Below are 17,144 nucleotides of genomic sequence, written 5' to 3'. Positions count from 1 at the left end.
AAGACTCAATGCTATCTTCAGAAGTGCCAGGCAAGCAAAACCCCCTTGTTCATTCCGATACAATCCCACTCTCTCGCTCCTGCTCTCTTTTACTGCATTAGGACAACAACGACATATTTGTTACTTGCTGCGGTAGCTGAACCCCTTTATCCTTTGCATGACCTGTCATTGCCACAGTAAATAGATGAAACCCACTAGCATGAGTAGGAGTTGTTTGAGCCCTGATGTGCCTACTCATTCATGCTTGTTTGTCATGCCTGCTACTGCTTAGAGTTGAGTCAGGTCTGATTCATCGGGGATGAATCAGAGGCATGTGAACATGTCCTACTGTGTGTGAGCTAAGTGTGTGAACACGATTTGGTAAAGGTAGCGGTGAGAGGCCATGTAGGAGTACATGGTGGGTTGTCTCATTGCAGCCGTCCTCAGGAACTGAGTTCTGTGTTTGTGATCCATGATCAGTTACTACCACACATTGGGCTCCGGGCGCTCCAAGCTCTCTCGACTTATTAATCAACTTGATCTCAATCCAGGAGTTGCAACTAGTTTCTGGTGTTTGTAGGTAGTGTTAGTAGTCTACCAAGTGGCACCCGGTACAGGTGGGCTTGGGACAGACTAGGCACAGTGGCCCGGTGTACCAAGTGGCACCCGGATGGTGGGCTTGGGAACCCTGCTCACATCGTTTGGGGCCGTAAGCGACACCCCGGCCGGATCTCCTTGCGGATGGAACCCGAATAGGCGATAAGCCTGGACTAGAGACTTGTTCGGTTAGTCAGGTCGTGGCCGACTCCCTCGCCCGGCTTCCGCTTGAAGGTTGCCGAGATACATGACGTGTACAGGGCGATAAGTGGCGAAAGCGTGTGTGAAGAAGTACACCCCTGCAGGGTTAACATCATCTATTCGAATAGCCGGATTCCTCGGATATGGAAACTTGGACCCCTTGCATAGTTCATAGACAAGTGAAAGTGGATACTCTAAAATACGCAAGATAAGTGTGAGTGCTATGGATGGCGTTATCGTAGGGAGACGGGAGTGGATCCATAGTGGTGTATTGATATGGTGAATATGTGGAGTCGTGTGCGCCACCTCAAAAGAGTTACTTGCAGTCGTAGTTCAGGTTAGCCACCGAGTCAAAGCTGGCTTGCTGCAGTTAAACTCCACCACCCCCTTTGTTGATAATGATGCATATGTAGTTATATCTGATGTAAGTCTTGCTGGGTACATTTGTACTCACGTTGCTTAATTTATGTTTTTGCAGAGAGACTTCAGTCTCACTAGTAGTTCCGCGTGGACTTCGACGTTTAGCTTGTTACCTCAGCTACGATCTTGTGCCCTCGGCAGGATCTGGTAGATAGTCAGGCTTCTTAGCCTTTTTCATTTATAGATGTCTGTACTCAGACATGATAGCTTCCGCTTGTGCTTTGACTTGTATGCTCTGAGTGTTGGGTCATGAGACCCATGATTGTAATATCTCGCTCCTCGGAGCCTATTGAATAAAAACTATTGAGTCGTAGAGTCATTTTGTGATGCCATGTTGTATTGCACATATCGAGCATATTGTGTGTATGTTATTGAAATGCTTGGTATGTGTGGGATCTGACTATCTAGTTGTTTATCTTTAGTAGCCTCTCTTACCGGGAAATGTCTCCTAGTGTTTCCACCGAGCCATGGTAGCTTGCTACTGCTCCGGAACACTTAGGCTGGCCGGCATGTGTCCTTCTTCGTTCCTGTGTCTGTCCCTTCGGGGAAATGTCACACGATGAATACCGGAGTCCTGTTAGCCCGCTACAGCCCGGTTCACCGGAGTCCTGCTAGCCCAGTGCTACAGCCTGGATTCACTCGCTGATGACCGACACGTTCGATGCTGGGTCATGGATGCCTGTCCCTGTAAGTTTGTGCCACTTTGGGTTTACGACTAGCCATGTCAGCCCGGGCTCCTTATCATATAGATGCTAGCGACACTGTCATATACGTGTGCCAAAAGGCGCAAACGGTCCCGGGTAAAGGTAAGGCGACACCCGTGGGAATACCGTGCGTGAGGCCGCAAAGTGATATGAGGTGTTACATGCTAGATCGACGTGGCATTGAGTCGGGGTCCTGACACACGACCTGACTAACCGAACAAGTCTCTAGTCCAGGTTTATCGCCTATTCGGGTTCCATCCGCAAGGAGATCCGGCCGGGGTGTCGCTTACGGCCCCAAACGATGTGAGCAGGGTTCCCAAGCCCACCATCCGGGTGCCACTTGGTACACCGGGCCACTGTGCCTAGTCTGTCCCAAGCCCACCTGTACCGGGTGCCACTTGGTAGACTACTAACACTACCTACAAACACCAGAAACTAGTTGCAACTCCTGGACAGAGATCAAGTTGATTAATAAGTCGAGAGAGCTTGGAGCGCCCGGAGCCCAATGTGTGGTAGTAACTGATCATGGATCACAAACACAAAACTCAGTTCCTGAGGACGGCTGCAATGAGACAACCCACCATGTACTCCTACATGGCCTCTCACCGCTACCTTTACCAAATCGTGTTCACACACTTAGCTCACACACAGTAGGACATGTTCACACGCCTCTGATTCATCCCCGATGAATCAGAACTGACTCAACTCTAAGCAGTAGCAGGCATGACAAACAAGCATGAATGAGTAGGCACATCAGGGCTCAAACAACTCCTACTCATGCTAGTGGGTTTCATCGATTTACTGTGGCAATGACAGGTCATGCAAAGGATAAAGGGGTTCAGCTACCGCAGCAAGTAACAAATATGTCGTTGTTGTCCTAATGCAGTAAAAGAGAGCAGGAGCGAGAGAGTGGGATTGTATCGGAATGAACAAGGGGGTTTTGCTTGCCTGGCACTTCTGAAGATAGCATTGAGTCTTCATGAGTGTCAACGATCACATCGTCGGAACATCGTCTACCGAGAGGGGACAGATACCGGTAACAAATAAGAAATACAATCAATGCAATGCACAATATGATGCATGCTCATGACATGGCAATATGAGTATGTTTTGGGCTAATGCACCTAGACCAGGTTAAATGAAGTTGGTTTGAATCCAAGATTCAAACTCAAACTCCATATGTGATTATTTAAATGTCCTTTATTTGTTTTGTCCAAAACAGAGGACAAACATTGTTCAAACATGCATGAAAATGGTACAGATGGATTCCTTGAATTTTTCTGATAATTTTTCATATATAATTTATTTAATTTAGAGTTACGGTTAATTATCTATGAATTTTAGAAGTTTAGGACATTTTCTGAAATTTCCTGAATAATAATAAATCCAGTAAATAATTTAATTGCGTCAGCCTGATGCCAGCATGACGTCAGCGAGTCAACGGCCAAGTCCAGGTCAAACCTGACGTGCGGGGTCCACACGTCAGTGACACAGGAACTAATCCCGGTCAAACCCAGCGCTGACTGGGGTTTGACCAGGGGTGGGGCCTACTGTCAGTGGTTGTAGGTGGTTTAGTTAGTTGGATTAGCTCCTAATGACGGAGCCACGTCAGCTCCCGCCGGAGTTTCGCCGGCGGTGACCTCGAACCGCAGCGGAGTTCGCTCGGAACTCGCCAGAGTCGACGGATCGACGCGCCAGGGGCACCAGAGGATAGCCCGTGCCCGTGCGCATCTAGGGGGACCAACGGGAGGTGCGGGGGTGGCCGGGGTTCGCCGGAGTTGAGCCCGAGGCGGCGGCCGGAGCTCGGGGTTGGGGCGGGTTAGTGCTACGGTGTGCAAACGAGCGAGGTGAAGGGCTAGCAGAGCGCTATGCGATGCGGGGAGCGAGTTAGGCACGCCAGGGTGACCAGATGGTCACCGGAGCAACGCCGACGTTGAGCTCAGGCGGCGGCGCGTTTCGGCCATAAAGGGGACGACGGCTACGGCGATCAAATGAAGCGGGGAAGAGGGGGAAACGGTGGAGGAGCTCACGGGGGGTCGGTTGGAGCAGACGGCGAGCTCGGGGAGGCGGCGACGGCGGCAAATCGACGGCGGCGGTCCTCGGTGGCCGAGGAGGGGAACGGCGGAGCTAGCGGCATCCAGGGGCTTCCGGTGCCTTTCGTCTGGGTGAGGATGAAGAGGGAGGCGAGGTGGAGCTTCCTGGGGCATCGGTGAGGCGTGGGGTGGCCGGTAGGCGTGGCTACGGCGAGCGACGGCGACGAGCTCCGTTCGGTCGCGGGAGGGAGAGGGAGCAGAGGGGATAGGGACGGAGGGAGTGAGCGGGAGGGTTCCAGGGGGTCGAGGCGGCTCCGAGGGGAAGGCGCGAGGCGTCATGGTGGCCTCAGTGACGCAGGCAGGCAGGGAGGTGCGTGGCGCCGCGGGCGCGCGTGCGCTGTCTCCCTCCTCTGCCTTCTGGCAGAGGTAGGTGATGACTGGCACGGGCCAGGTGGGCCGGCCCGGCCAGGTAAGTGGCCTGTGGCCTTACTCTCTCTCTCTCTCTTTTCATTTAGCTTGTTTTTCTATATTTCTGCAATTGTTTTGGCTTTATTAAAAATGCCAGAGCATTATTAAAAATCCTGAAAATATTCATGAGCACTTTCTGAATTATTTCAGTGTCCCACAAGTAATTCCAACATTATTTGAGCATTTAAATTATTTATAGTGTTTAAATGCCCAAAGTCAAATACAATATGATTTAGTTCAAAAATCCAAAAATGATCTAAGAATATATTCATCATTTTTGGCAGAGGTTTCCACCTTAACCAGAAATCATGAACTTTTCTTAGGAACTTTTTTGGGTTTATTGAAAAAGATTTTAATCCACCCTAGTTGAGTTGATTTAGTGCTAGGGTTTGAACATCCCCATTTCAAGTTTAAGAAAAATTTAAACATGATGCACACATGAAGCTATCCTAGTGCAATACCATAAGCTAGGGATGTGACAGGCTGATCTCGGGTAGGGGGTCCCGAATTGTGCGTCTAAGGCGGATGGTAACAGGAGGCAGGGGACACAATGTTTTACCCAGGTTCAGGCCCTCTTGATGGAGGTAAAACCCTACGTCCTGCTTGATTTATTCTTGATGATATGAGTATTACAAGAGTTGATCTACCACAATTTCGGAGAGGCTAAACCCTAGAAGCTAGCCTATGGTATGATTGTATGTTGTCCTACGGACTAAAACCCTCCGGTTTATATAGACACCGGAGGGGGCTAGGGTTACACAAGGTCGGTTACAAAGGAGGAGATATACACATCTGTATTGCCTAGCTTGCCTTCCACGCCAAGTAGGGTCCCATCCGGACACAAGACGAAGTCTTTAATCTTGTATCTTCATAGTCTAATAGTCCGGCCAAAGGATATAGTCCGGCTGTCCGGAGACCCCCTAATCCAGGACTCCCTCAGTAGCCCCTGAACCAGGCTTCAATGACGATGAGTCCGGCGCGCAGTATTGTCTTCGGCATTGCAAGGCGGGTTCTTCCTCCGTATACACCATGGAAGAATTCGAATACAAGGATAGTGTCTGACCCTACAAAATAAGTTCCACATACCACCGTAGAGAGAATAATATTTCCACAAATCTAATCTGCTGACTTGTTTTGGCAACATGACATTATGCCATGGCCCGGTGATTATTCAAACCGTTTCCTTTAACTAGCCCCGCACATAACACGACGCAGTTTTTTGACACGTCTTGTCAAAGCAGAGATCGTGTCCCCCTTATTACGGGATTCTCATCAATACGGGCGTGGGTAACCCAACCGCGCCTAGGACTCCTAGATTTTAGGCAAGTCCCAAACGGCCACAAGGAGGACGCCTGATATTCACCATCTTTATAAAGGGTCAAGGTTTTTACTTTTTTTCCTCCCGTGCTCAATTGAATCCTTCCCCTGCCTTGAGTTCTAACACCCAAAGCCCAGGTCAGGTGCTTCGGACCTCCAATCATGTCCGGATCCAGCCTCTAGGGCCGGTGGATGCCCTCTTCCGCCAAGGAGGAGGATATCAAGAAGTTGAGGGAGGCAAGATACTTGACCGCCGAAGTCTCGCATCGGCTGCCCACCCAAGGGCAGGTCGTCCCTACTCGCGAACCCAACAAAGACGTCATGTTCATCTCCCACTTCCTCCGAGGACTAGGCCTCACTCTGGATCCCTTCGTAAGGGGTTTGATGTCCTATTACGGGCTTGATTTCCACGATCTAGCCCCGGATTCCTTTCTCCACATCTCGGCATTTATTGTCGTGTGTGAGGCCTTCCTCCGCATTACCCCTCACTTCGGCCTGTGGCTCAAGACCTTTGACGTGAAACCGAAGACGGTCGAGGGGCAGTATGCAACGTGCGGAGGTGCATTAATAAGCAAGATTGCTGGAGCTCCGTGGCCAAAAGGTTCCTTTCAGAGGTGTCCGGATTATGGCAAAGGGAGTGGTTCTACATCACCGCTCCTAGAAGTGCCAAGTGGGTAGCTCCCCCCACCTTTCGCTCGGGCCCTCCACCACAACTGATGTCATGGATCAGCAGGGGGCTGAGCTGGGGTCCAGCCAAGGATGTGCCCATACTGCAGAGCCGCATCCGGGATCTCTTCGAGGGAGATTTTAGTTTGGTTATGGTGGTGCAAGTCATGTTGGTTCGTCAAGTCCAGCCTTGCAAACACCGGCCCCTCCTTTTATGGGAATTCAACCCAGAAGGGCCGCGCGCTATTCAGAATTTCCTCGTCGTGACGCACGAGGAGATGTACAAGTCGTTCTTCGGACCCCAGATACAGTGTCTGGACACCTCCGAAGACGTGGGCCTAAGCAGGAACCGTACTGCAACCTAAGTAAGTAACCCTCTAGCCGAACACACTTTCTTTCTTTTATCATGACATCATTCTGAAGGATCGCTCTTTGACCAGGACTGGAGAGCAAATGCGAAGATGATCCGGTGTTCGGCTCCCCTTCCTAAGGCTTGGACAATCTGGTGCTGGAAAAGATGCTCGAGCCAGCACCTTGCTTTGTGCCCGCAAAGGAGGATGAAGGGGGGAATAAAGAGGGCCAAAGCGGGCCTTCATCGCTATCTGTTACAACTGAGGGAACGAGTGCCTCCGTGAGGGAGGATAGCCAAGAGAAGGAGTCTGATATTCCTTCACCCCGGGGGAGGAAGAGGACTAACTCTGGTGATCCGGAAACCAAGGTTTCCAAATGGGAGAAGAAAACTTCACCAGAGGATCCTGTCTCGGAGGGTGCTTTTGCCGCACAAAGTTCGTGCGGGGATCAGCCCTCTAATGAGTCATAAATGATCAAAATTTACTTAATAGCACAGATATTCTACCTTACTTCCAAGGAAAATAACCAAAGCATTTATCTTGCAGTTCGGATCTTAGCCCTTCTCAACAGAGCTTGTCTTCAGGGGACCTTCTTCCGGAGATGATGGAGAACGAAACACCTCCCCCGGACTCCCCCGCTCAAGAAGCGGGTGACCTTGAATTGTCTTCACGGAGGGCCTCTCCAAATCCGGTGAGGCCAGAAGATAATCTCATAGTCACCCAAAGTCCCCAGCATCTGGCTCATAAAGAGGGCAGACAAAAGAGTCCGGCGCCATCTGGTATGCGGTCAGACGTGCTGAGGGATCTGCTAAAGCGAGCGACCGTCTCGGAAGAACACCGTGCGTTGATGGGTACGGTGATGGAAAGGATTTCATTCGCCGAAAGCGGGTTGCATGATGCCTTTATGAGTCTACTAACGGGCTTGGAGGTACGTGAAATGATATACCTTTGTGATAGTACATCACATTTTTAGGTGTGCCTTGTGTAGATAGTAGCACCTAAGACTCTGGTTGTCACCGAGAACGGCAGAAATCAGAGGATCGTAGTCCAAGGTAACCATACCACCTTTACGTGCAGGTAGTGGAAGCTCCGGTGGCTAGCTGGACTCATGAGTTTGCCAAACTAAAGCGGCAACTTGATGTGGCGGATGCCGACATCGAGCTTGTTAACAAGCGGCTTGACGAGGCACAGGGTAAGTGATATTTTCTGGTGAATGTCATGTAGTAAGAGCAGCGTGATGCCAGTATCTTTAATATTTTGTGACTGCAGATGGAGCTGCCACCGTGGAGACCCTTCGGGCGGAACTTGCCCGAGCCAAAGAACAAGCAAGGAGTAGTAATGTGGCTGCTTTGAAGGCGGCCGAAGAGTTAAGAGCCGCTAAGGCCGCGCATTGCGAGAGCAAAGAGAAAATGGCCAAGATGGCTGTAAAGTTAAAAGACACTGCCGACTGTTGCCAGTTCCTTGAGGAAGAAAACCGAGCGAAGGCGACGGACCTTGAAAAGGCCACGATGGCGGCCAAAGACACCCGTTCTGCCATGAGAGCGAAGAAGGAGGAGCTGCGTGAAGCCTGTGACATTGTGGCTGGGAAGCCCTTTTTGCTGTGGAGGAAGTTCAGAGATCCGCGGTATGCCCCTCTGGGTCGGCTGTGGAGTTCGGCAGACACATATCTGGACTTGGCGGCGAGCGCTGTCGATGCGGCCGAATACCTCCGAAATCAAACGGATCGGGAAGTGGACAAGCTGTTCTAGTCACAGTTTAACGTTACAGAGCGTCCGCTTCCATTGACCGATCAGCTAGCCGAACGGGCCGAACTCAATAGGTTGTCCGGACTCGCCATGAGGTATGTCGTGGATCAACTGTGGCCGGAAAGGCCAAAGCCGAACAGTTATTTTAGCCTGGTGCAGCAGTTCCTTGGTGCGGTTCCGCGCATCAATGCGATTAAGAGGTCGGCATACATAGAAGGCTCGCGGATGGCCCTTGCCCGTGTTAAAGCATAGTGGGCGGAGATGGATGCTAACACTGTCGCGGCGCAGGGTTCGGCCATAGGCCGAGTGGCTGCCAAGCACTATTTTGAAGAAGTTCTTGAGGGTGCTTGTTTGATAGAGGCCCAGTGCTCGAAGAATATTATGTTTGAGTGACATGTATTCCCACTGTAAAAACAATGTTTTATTAATGTTATCAAGGCTGTATTTATACTTTTGCCCGAAAGTATTGTGATGCCTCCTGTGCGGCCATTTTATGTATACATGTATATAACCTGAAAGATCGCAGTCATCGGCTTCAGCCCCCATGCATATAATGCGGGGGTGTTAGCAGAAGGCGCATATTCACACTTAATCCAACGTCTTGGTCGTAATAAGGAGGTGATAGCGCAGCGAGCTAGGCAACTGGACTATAATGCTTTAACACTTTCACTTAGCTATAGGAGTTTGACAGTGGGGCTACTATATAGCCCCTGGTGGCTCCGCACTCACCCGAGTTCGGGTGCGTACATGCCCGGCCGGGAAACGGCCCTTCATTAAGGCGGAGGAATTCTAGGATTCCGATAGGTCATCGACTGGTTGACCAGTCTCGCGCTATATCATGACAGTCAGTTTTCGGCTTTCTCTACTGAGGTGCTCGTCCGGATGAACTAGGTAACAATCGCAGTAGTTCTCCTGGTGCCGCCTTAGCCAATAGAGTGGAACGTAAGGCAGCAAAACACAGGAGCCAGGCAAACCCAACATTTGACCCAAGACATGATTCGGAGCTGATGCATATAAGGCCAAACTGGCGACGCCGAACACTACCTAAGGTATTCGGTCTTTATGGTGTAAACCGGGCCTAAACATTGCCCTTTGTAAGAAGCCCCCAGTGTCCAGGTACGTGCATTGTTCTGACGTGGCCACATGCCAAGACGTCAGCATCCTTCTCAATTGTACTGAGAATCCAAGGGAAGTGTATCAACAAGAGACAGTAAAAAAGGTTGACGCAGGGTCTTAATCTAAAAAGAATCCTTGGAACGGGTCCCTGCTGCACGTCTGTGCCTGTGTCTCCATTGTGCCATATCCTGGACGGGTGTAGTACGATTGTCATCTGTAAAAGAGAGGAACTGAGGTGAAAAGTTGTCGTGCAAAAAGGTGGGTTTAAAGAAACCATTTACAGTTCAAGATGAGTAGAAATTGCCACTTGTCTGCACGCATTGAGCCCCTTGTATTTGTAATAGGGGTGTGGCCATCAAACCTGTGTGAATTTCATATAGCTGCATCGGACTCGTCTAACCGTGTCCGTGGTCTTGACGACCTATCAAATGCTTTAGTTGGTGAGGCCGTTTTAGTGTGTGGCTGCCAAGGCAGCCGCACTCTCTTCGGCCCGCAGGGTCACTCAATATTTCCATTTACTATAATGATGCCATGTGGACCAGGCATCTTAAGTGTGAGGGAAGTGTAATGCGGTATTGCCTTATAGCGAGCGAAGTTTCGCGTCCAAGTAGTTCTTGATAGCCACTTTGGAACGGAGCAATGTGGAAGGTTAAATTTTCGCTACGGAAGTTATCGGAGAAGCCGAATATAACCTCCAGTAGCAGGGAGCCCGTGCAATGAGCCCCTGGGCCTGGTGTTACTCCTCTAAAGGTAGTATTGTGGTGGTAAATTTTCGTTGGGTCTATCCCCATTTTGCGGATTGTGTCCTGATATATCAGGTTTAAGCTGCTGCCGCCATCCATTAGGGCTCGTGTGAAGTGGTATCCGTCAATTATTGGATCTAATACCAAGGCAGCCCACCCCGCGTTCCGGATACTTGCTGAGTAATCCTGATGGTCGAAGGTGATCGGTTGACACGGCCAGTGGCAGAACTCCGCGGTGATAGGCCCTTGGGCATGTTTGTCTAGGAGTGCCGCTTTGCATCTCCCCTTTATCACGTGTAACATGTTTACTGTTTTGACTTCTGGTGGAAATTTCTTCTGTTCCCCAGTGTTTTGCTTGCGAGCTTCATCCTCATCTTCGCTTGGTGTATCCTGCCCCTTATGTTCGGCGTTGAACTTGCCGGACTGCTTGAAGACCCAACATTCTCTGTGGGTATGATTTGCAAGATTATCGGGGGTGCTATGGATCTGACATATTTGGTCCAGAATTTTGTTTAAGCTGGACAATTCATCTCTGGCGCCTTTAGAGGCGGCTTTTGCTGACCTGGCCGAGAGCTTCTGAACCCGGCGTTTACTGCCGTGCTCTTCGGGCTGTCTTCTTTATTCCGGCGCTAATTATTTTTGCTGCGTCGTGATTTCCAGTTTCCATCTCTAACTTCGGATGTACTTGGGTCGCTGGTGCTGCATCGGGCTAGCTAGCTGTCCTCGCCCGCGCAAAAGCAGGTCATGATGCTTGTTAATGCTGTCATTGTTCTCGGCTTTTCTTGGCCGAGGTGTCTGGCAAGCCATTCGTCTCGAACACTGTGCTTAAAGGCTGACAAGGCTTCGGCGTCCGGACAGTCGACTATTTGGTTCTTTTTAGTAAGAAACCTGTTCCAAAGCTTTCGGGCTGACTCTCCGGGCTGTTGAGTTATATGACTTAAATCGTCTGCATCTGGTGGTCGGACATATGTCCCTTGAAAATTTGCCTGAAAGGCGTCTTCGAGCTCTTCCCAGCTTCCAATGGAGCTTTCGGGGAGGCTTTTAAGCCAGTGCCGAGCTGGCCCTTTGAGCTTGAGGGGTAAATACTTGATGGCATGGAGATCATCTCCTCGAGCCATATGGATATGGAGGATATAGTCCTCAATCCAGACCCCAGGGTCTGTTGTTCCATCGTATGCCTCGATGCTTACGGGTTTGAATCCCTCTGGAAATTCATGGTCCAGCACCTCATCAGTGAAACATAGGGGGTGTGCGGCACCCCTGTATCTCGGTGTACCGTGGTGTTCGGATGTTTTTTGTGTTTCATCGTATGCTGGAGCGCGCTTGCGTGGTCCATAAATAGATCTGGTTATGCCTTCCTTTTGATGCAAGCCCTGGCGTGGGTCGCGTATTGGCTTATGTGTGGCATTGTTCGCTGCTTTATGTTGGTCGTGAGGTCGTCTATCCGGCCGGATGGCCATTTTAATTTTTGGTTGCGGGGGATCTAAGGCCTCCTCATCGAATTCAGGTAGCAACTTCCGCTTCGGGTAGCTCTTGGTGTGGCGATTACTGTCGTGCTTCGCTACTATGTTGAGTACTTCACTCAATTTGATTTTGAGTGTGTCTTGTGCAGCCTTGAGACTTTGCTTCTGTTTTTTCAGACTCCTCGCCGTGGCAACAAGCCTTTGGTGGGCATTATGTTGCTTCTGGCGCCTGTCCGGTGTGATGTCGTCCGGACTATTATCTTCAACGGGGTTGGGTTGTTTGGCTTGATTTTCCATGTTACCGTGGTCGGGAAATGGTTCACCCTGCTCTAACGCTGGGTCTATGTGATCGTTATTTTTTACGGGGCGGGATTTGGGTCGGCGTTTACGCCGCCGCTTTTGACTGCTGCTCAAGGGAACCACCCTTCGCTGCATCCTTCCATTTCTCGTTGTTATTTTCTTTGGGTGTGTCCACCATGTATACGTCATGTGATGAAGTGGGCGTCCAGTGCTCTGTGTGCAGTGGTTCCTCTTTGATTCCTGCATCGTCGTCCATACTGTCGATGTCTTCGGAGTTGAAGTCGAGCATGTCGGTTAAGTCATCAACAGTGGCTACTAAGTGGGTGGTGGGTGGGCGGCAAATTTCTTGGTCATCCGCATCCCAATCCTGCCGGACGTAGTTCGGCGAGGATCCTCCTAACAAGGAGAGAGACCTTAATGAGTTCAGTATGTCGCCGAAGGGCGAGTGCTGGAAAATATCCACGGAGGTAAACTCCATGATCGACTCCCAATCGGATTCGATAGGAACAGGCGCAGGCGGTTCGGAGTCCTAGGCCGGAGAAGGATCCGGCAGTTTGGCAACATGGCTCTCGTGAAGTATAAGGTCGATATTCAGCTCAATCACCGCTGAGGGTGCGGCCGCCGTGACGGGGTCTATCCACCCGTCCACGGATGGCGAGACTGGCTCCGAATTGAGGGTCGGAGCGGCTGCCGGTGCGATCTCCTGAATACGGTCCGATGGTAGAGCTAAATCATACTCATCGTGACCGCGCGGCGCAAAAGGCAGGGGCTCGAATCCGTCGAAGATCAAGTCTCCGCGGATATCGGCCGTATAGTTTAGGCTTCCAAACCTGACCTGGTGGCCAGGGGCATAACTTTCGATCTGCTCCAGATGGCCAAGCGAGTTGGCCCGCAGTGCGAAGCCGCCGAACACAAAGATCTGTCCGGGGAGAAAAGTCTCACCTTGGACTGCATCGCTATCGATGATCGTAGGAGTCATCAAGCCTAACGGCGACGACACAGAGGAACTCCCAATGAAAGCACCAATGTCGGTGTCAAAACCGGCGGATCTTGGGTAGGGGGTCCCGAACTGTGTGTCTAAGGCGGATGGTAACAGGAGGCAGGGGACACGATGTTTTACCCAGGTTCGGGCCCTCTTGATGGAGGTAAAACCCCACGTCCTGCTTAATTTATTCTTGATGATATGAGTATTACAAGAGTTGATCTACCACGAGATCGGAGAGGCTAAACCCTAGAAGCTAGCCTATGGTATGATTGTATGTCGTCCTACGGACTAAAACCCTCCGGTTTATATAGAGACCGGAGGGGGCTAGGGTCACACAAGGTCTGTTACAAAGGAGGAGATATACACGTCCGTATTGCCTAGCTTGCCTTCCACGCCAAGTAGGGTCCCATCCGAACACGAGACAAAGTCTTCAATCTTGTATCTTCATAGTCTAACAGTCCGGCCAAAGGATATAGTCTGGCTGTCCGGAGACCCCCTAATCCAGGACTCTCTCACTCATGCTCGTGTTAAGAGGTATGAGACCTCTTAAATGTACTTTGCCTACAAGATGGATGGGAATAGCTCAGCTAGTGAGCATGTGCTCAGAATGTCTGGGTGCTACAATCACTTGAATCAAGTGGGAGTTAATCTTCCAGATAAGATAGTGATTGACAGTGTTCTCTAGTCACTATCACCAAGTTACTATAACTTCATGATGAACTATAATATGGAAGGGATGACGAAAATGATTCCCGAGCTTTTCGCGATGCTGAAATCGGCGAAGTTAGAAATCAAAAAGGGCATCAAATGTTGATGGTTAACAAGACCACTAGTTTCAAGAAAAAGGGCAAAAGTGGAAGAGAGGGATATTCAAGAGGAATGGCAAGCAAGTTTCCACTCTCAGGAAGAAACCCAAAGCTGGACCCAAGCCCGAAACTGAGTGCTTCTACTGCAAAGGGAATGATCACTAGAAGCGGAACTGCCCCAGATACTTGGCGGATAAGAAGGATGGCAAAGTGAACAAAGGTATATTCGATATACATGTTATCAATGTGTACTTTACTAGTGTTTGTAGCAACCCCTATGTATTCGATACCGGTTCAATTGCTAAGATTATTAACTTGAAACGGGAGTTGCAGAATGAAAAGAGACTAGTTAAGGACGAGACGACAATGTGTGTTGGAAGTGATTCCAAGGTTGATATGAGCACCATCGCAGACTCCCTCTACCTTTCGGATTAGTGTTGAACCTAAATAAATGTTATTTGGTGTTTGCGTTGAGCATGAATATGATTGGATCATGTTTATTGCAATACGGTTATTCATTTAAGTCAGAGAATAATTGTTGTTCTATTTACATGAATAAAACCTTATATGGTCATACACCCAATGTTAATGGTTTATTGAATCACAATCGTAGTGATAGACATATTCATAATATTGAAGCCAAAAGATGCAAAGTTGATAATGATAGTGCAACATACTTGTGGCATTGCAATTTAGGTCATATTGGTGTAAAGTGCATGAAAAAACTCCATGCAGATGGGCTTTTGGAATCACTTGATTATGAATCATTGATACATGCGAACCATGCCTCATGGGCAAGATGACTAAAACTTCATTCTTTGGAAGAATGGAGCGAGCAAATGACTTATTGGAAATAATACATACCGATGTATGCGGTCTGATGAGTGTTGAGGCTCATGGCGGGAATCGTCATTTTCTAACCTTCATAGATGATTTGAGCAGATATGGGTATATTTACTTAATGAAACACAAGTCTGAGACATTTGAAAAGTTCAAAGAATTTCAGAGTGAAGTGGAGAATCATCGTAACAAGAAAATAAAGTTTCTATGATCTGATCACGGAGGAGAATATTTGAGTTACTAGTTTGGCCTTCATTTAAAACAATGTGGAATAGTTTCACAACTCACGCTACTTGGCACACCACAGGGTAATGGTCGGTCCGAACATCGTAACCATACTTCATTAGATATGGTGTGATCTATGATGTCTCTTACCGATTTACCACTATTGTTTTGGGGTTATGCATTAGGGACAACTGCATTCACGTTAAATAGGGCACCATCTAAATCCGTTGAGACAACACTGTATGAACTGTGGTTTTGCAAGAAACCTAAGCTGTCGTTTCTTAAAGTTTGGGGTTGCGATGCTTATGTGAAAAAGCTTCTGCCTGATAAGCTCGAACCCAAATTGGAGAAGTGTGTCTTCATAGGATACCCAAAAGAAATTGTTGGGTACACCTTGTACCATAGATCCGAAGGTAAGATCTTTGTTGCTAAGAAAGGATCCTTTCTTGAGAAGGAGTTTCTCTCGAAAGAAGTGAGTGGGAGGAAAGTAGAACTTGATGAGGTAATTGTACCTTGTCTCATATTGGAAAGTAGCTCATCGGAGAAATTCGTTCCCATGATTCCTACACCAACTAGAGAGGAAGCTAATGATGATGATCATCAAACTTCAGATCAAGTTACTACACGACCTCATAGGTCAAACAGAGCACCTTCCGCACCTGAGTGGTATGGTAACCCTGTTCTGGAAGTCATGTTACTAGACCATGACGAACCTGCAAATTATGAAGAAGCAATGATGAGCCCAGATTCCGATAGATGGCTTAAGGCCATGAAATCTGAGATAGGATCCATGTGCGAGAAAAAAGTGTAGACTTTGGTGGACTTGCCCGATGATCGGCAAGCCATTGAGACTAAATGGATCTTCAAGAGGAAGATGAGCGCTGATGGTAGTGTTACTATGTACAAAGCTCAACTTGTCACAAAAGGTTTTCGACAAGTTCAAGGTGTTGACTACGATGACATGTTGTCACTTGTAGCGATGCTTAAGTCTGTCCAAATCATGTTAGCAATTGCTGCATTTCATGAAATCTGGCAAATGGATATCAAAACTGCATTCCTTAATAGATTTCTTAAAGAAGAGTTGTATATGATGCAACCAAAAGGTTTTGTCAATCCTAAAGGTGCTAACAAAGTGTGCAAGCTCTAGCGATCCATCTATGGACTGGTGCAAGCATCTTGGAGTTGGAATATGTGCTTTGATGAGGCGATCAAAGCATATGGTTTTATACAGACTTACGGTAAAGCATGTATTTACAATAAAGTGAGTGGGAGCTCTGTAGCATTTCTGATATTATGTGTGGATGACATATTACTGATTGGAAATGATATAAAAATTTTGGATAGCATAAAAGGATACTTGAATAAGAATTTTTCAATGGAAGACCTCGGTGAAGCTGCTTACATATTGGGCATCAAGATCTATAGAGATAGATCAAGACGCTTGATAAGTTTTTTCAATGAGTACATACCTTGACAAGATTTTGAAGTAGTTCAAAATGGAATAGTCAAGGAAGGAGTTCTTTCTTATGTTGCAAGGTGAGTAAGACTCAAAACCCGACCACGATAGAAAATAGAAATAGAATGAAAGTCATTCCCCATGCCTCAGCCATAGGTTCTATAAAGTATGCTATGTTGTGTACCAAACCTATTGTGTAGCTTGCCATGAGTTTGGAAAGGGGGTACGATAGTGATCCAGGAATGGATCATTGGACAACGTTCAAAGTTATCCTTAGTTACCTAAGAGGACTAAGGAAATATTTCTCGGTTATGGAGGTGATAAAGAGTTCGTTGTAAAGAGTTATGTCCAAGCAAGATTTTACACCGATCCAGATGACTCTGAGTCTCAATCTGGATAAATATTGAAAGTGGGAGAAATTAGCTAGAGTAGCTCTATGCAAAGCGTTGTAGACATTGAAATTTGCAAAATACATACGAATTTGAATGTGGCAGACCCGTTGACTAGACTTCTCTCACAAGCAAAACATGATCACACCTTAGTACTCTTTGCGTGTTAATCACATAGTGATGTGAACTAGATTGTTGACTCTAGTAAACCCTTTGGATGTTGGTCACATGGTGATGTGAAGTATAATCACATGAAGATGTGAACTGTTGGTGTTAAATCACATGGCGATGTGAACTAGATTATTGACTCTATTGCAAGTGGGAGGCTGGAGGAAATATGC

This window comes from Triticum aestivum, chromosome 2A, assembly GCF_018294505.1.
Source record: "Triticum aestivum cultivar Chinese Spring chromosome 2A, IWGSC CS RefSeq v2.1, whole genome shotgun sequence".
Lineage (NCBI taxonomy): Eukaryota > Viridiplantae > Streptophyta > Magnoliopsida > Poales > Poaceae > Triticum > Triticum aestivum.
The sequence above is the reverse complement of the archived record's forward strand: the minus strand, read 5'-3'. Positions refer to the sequence as shown.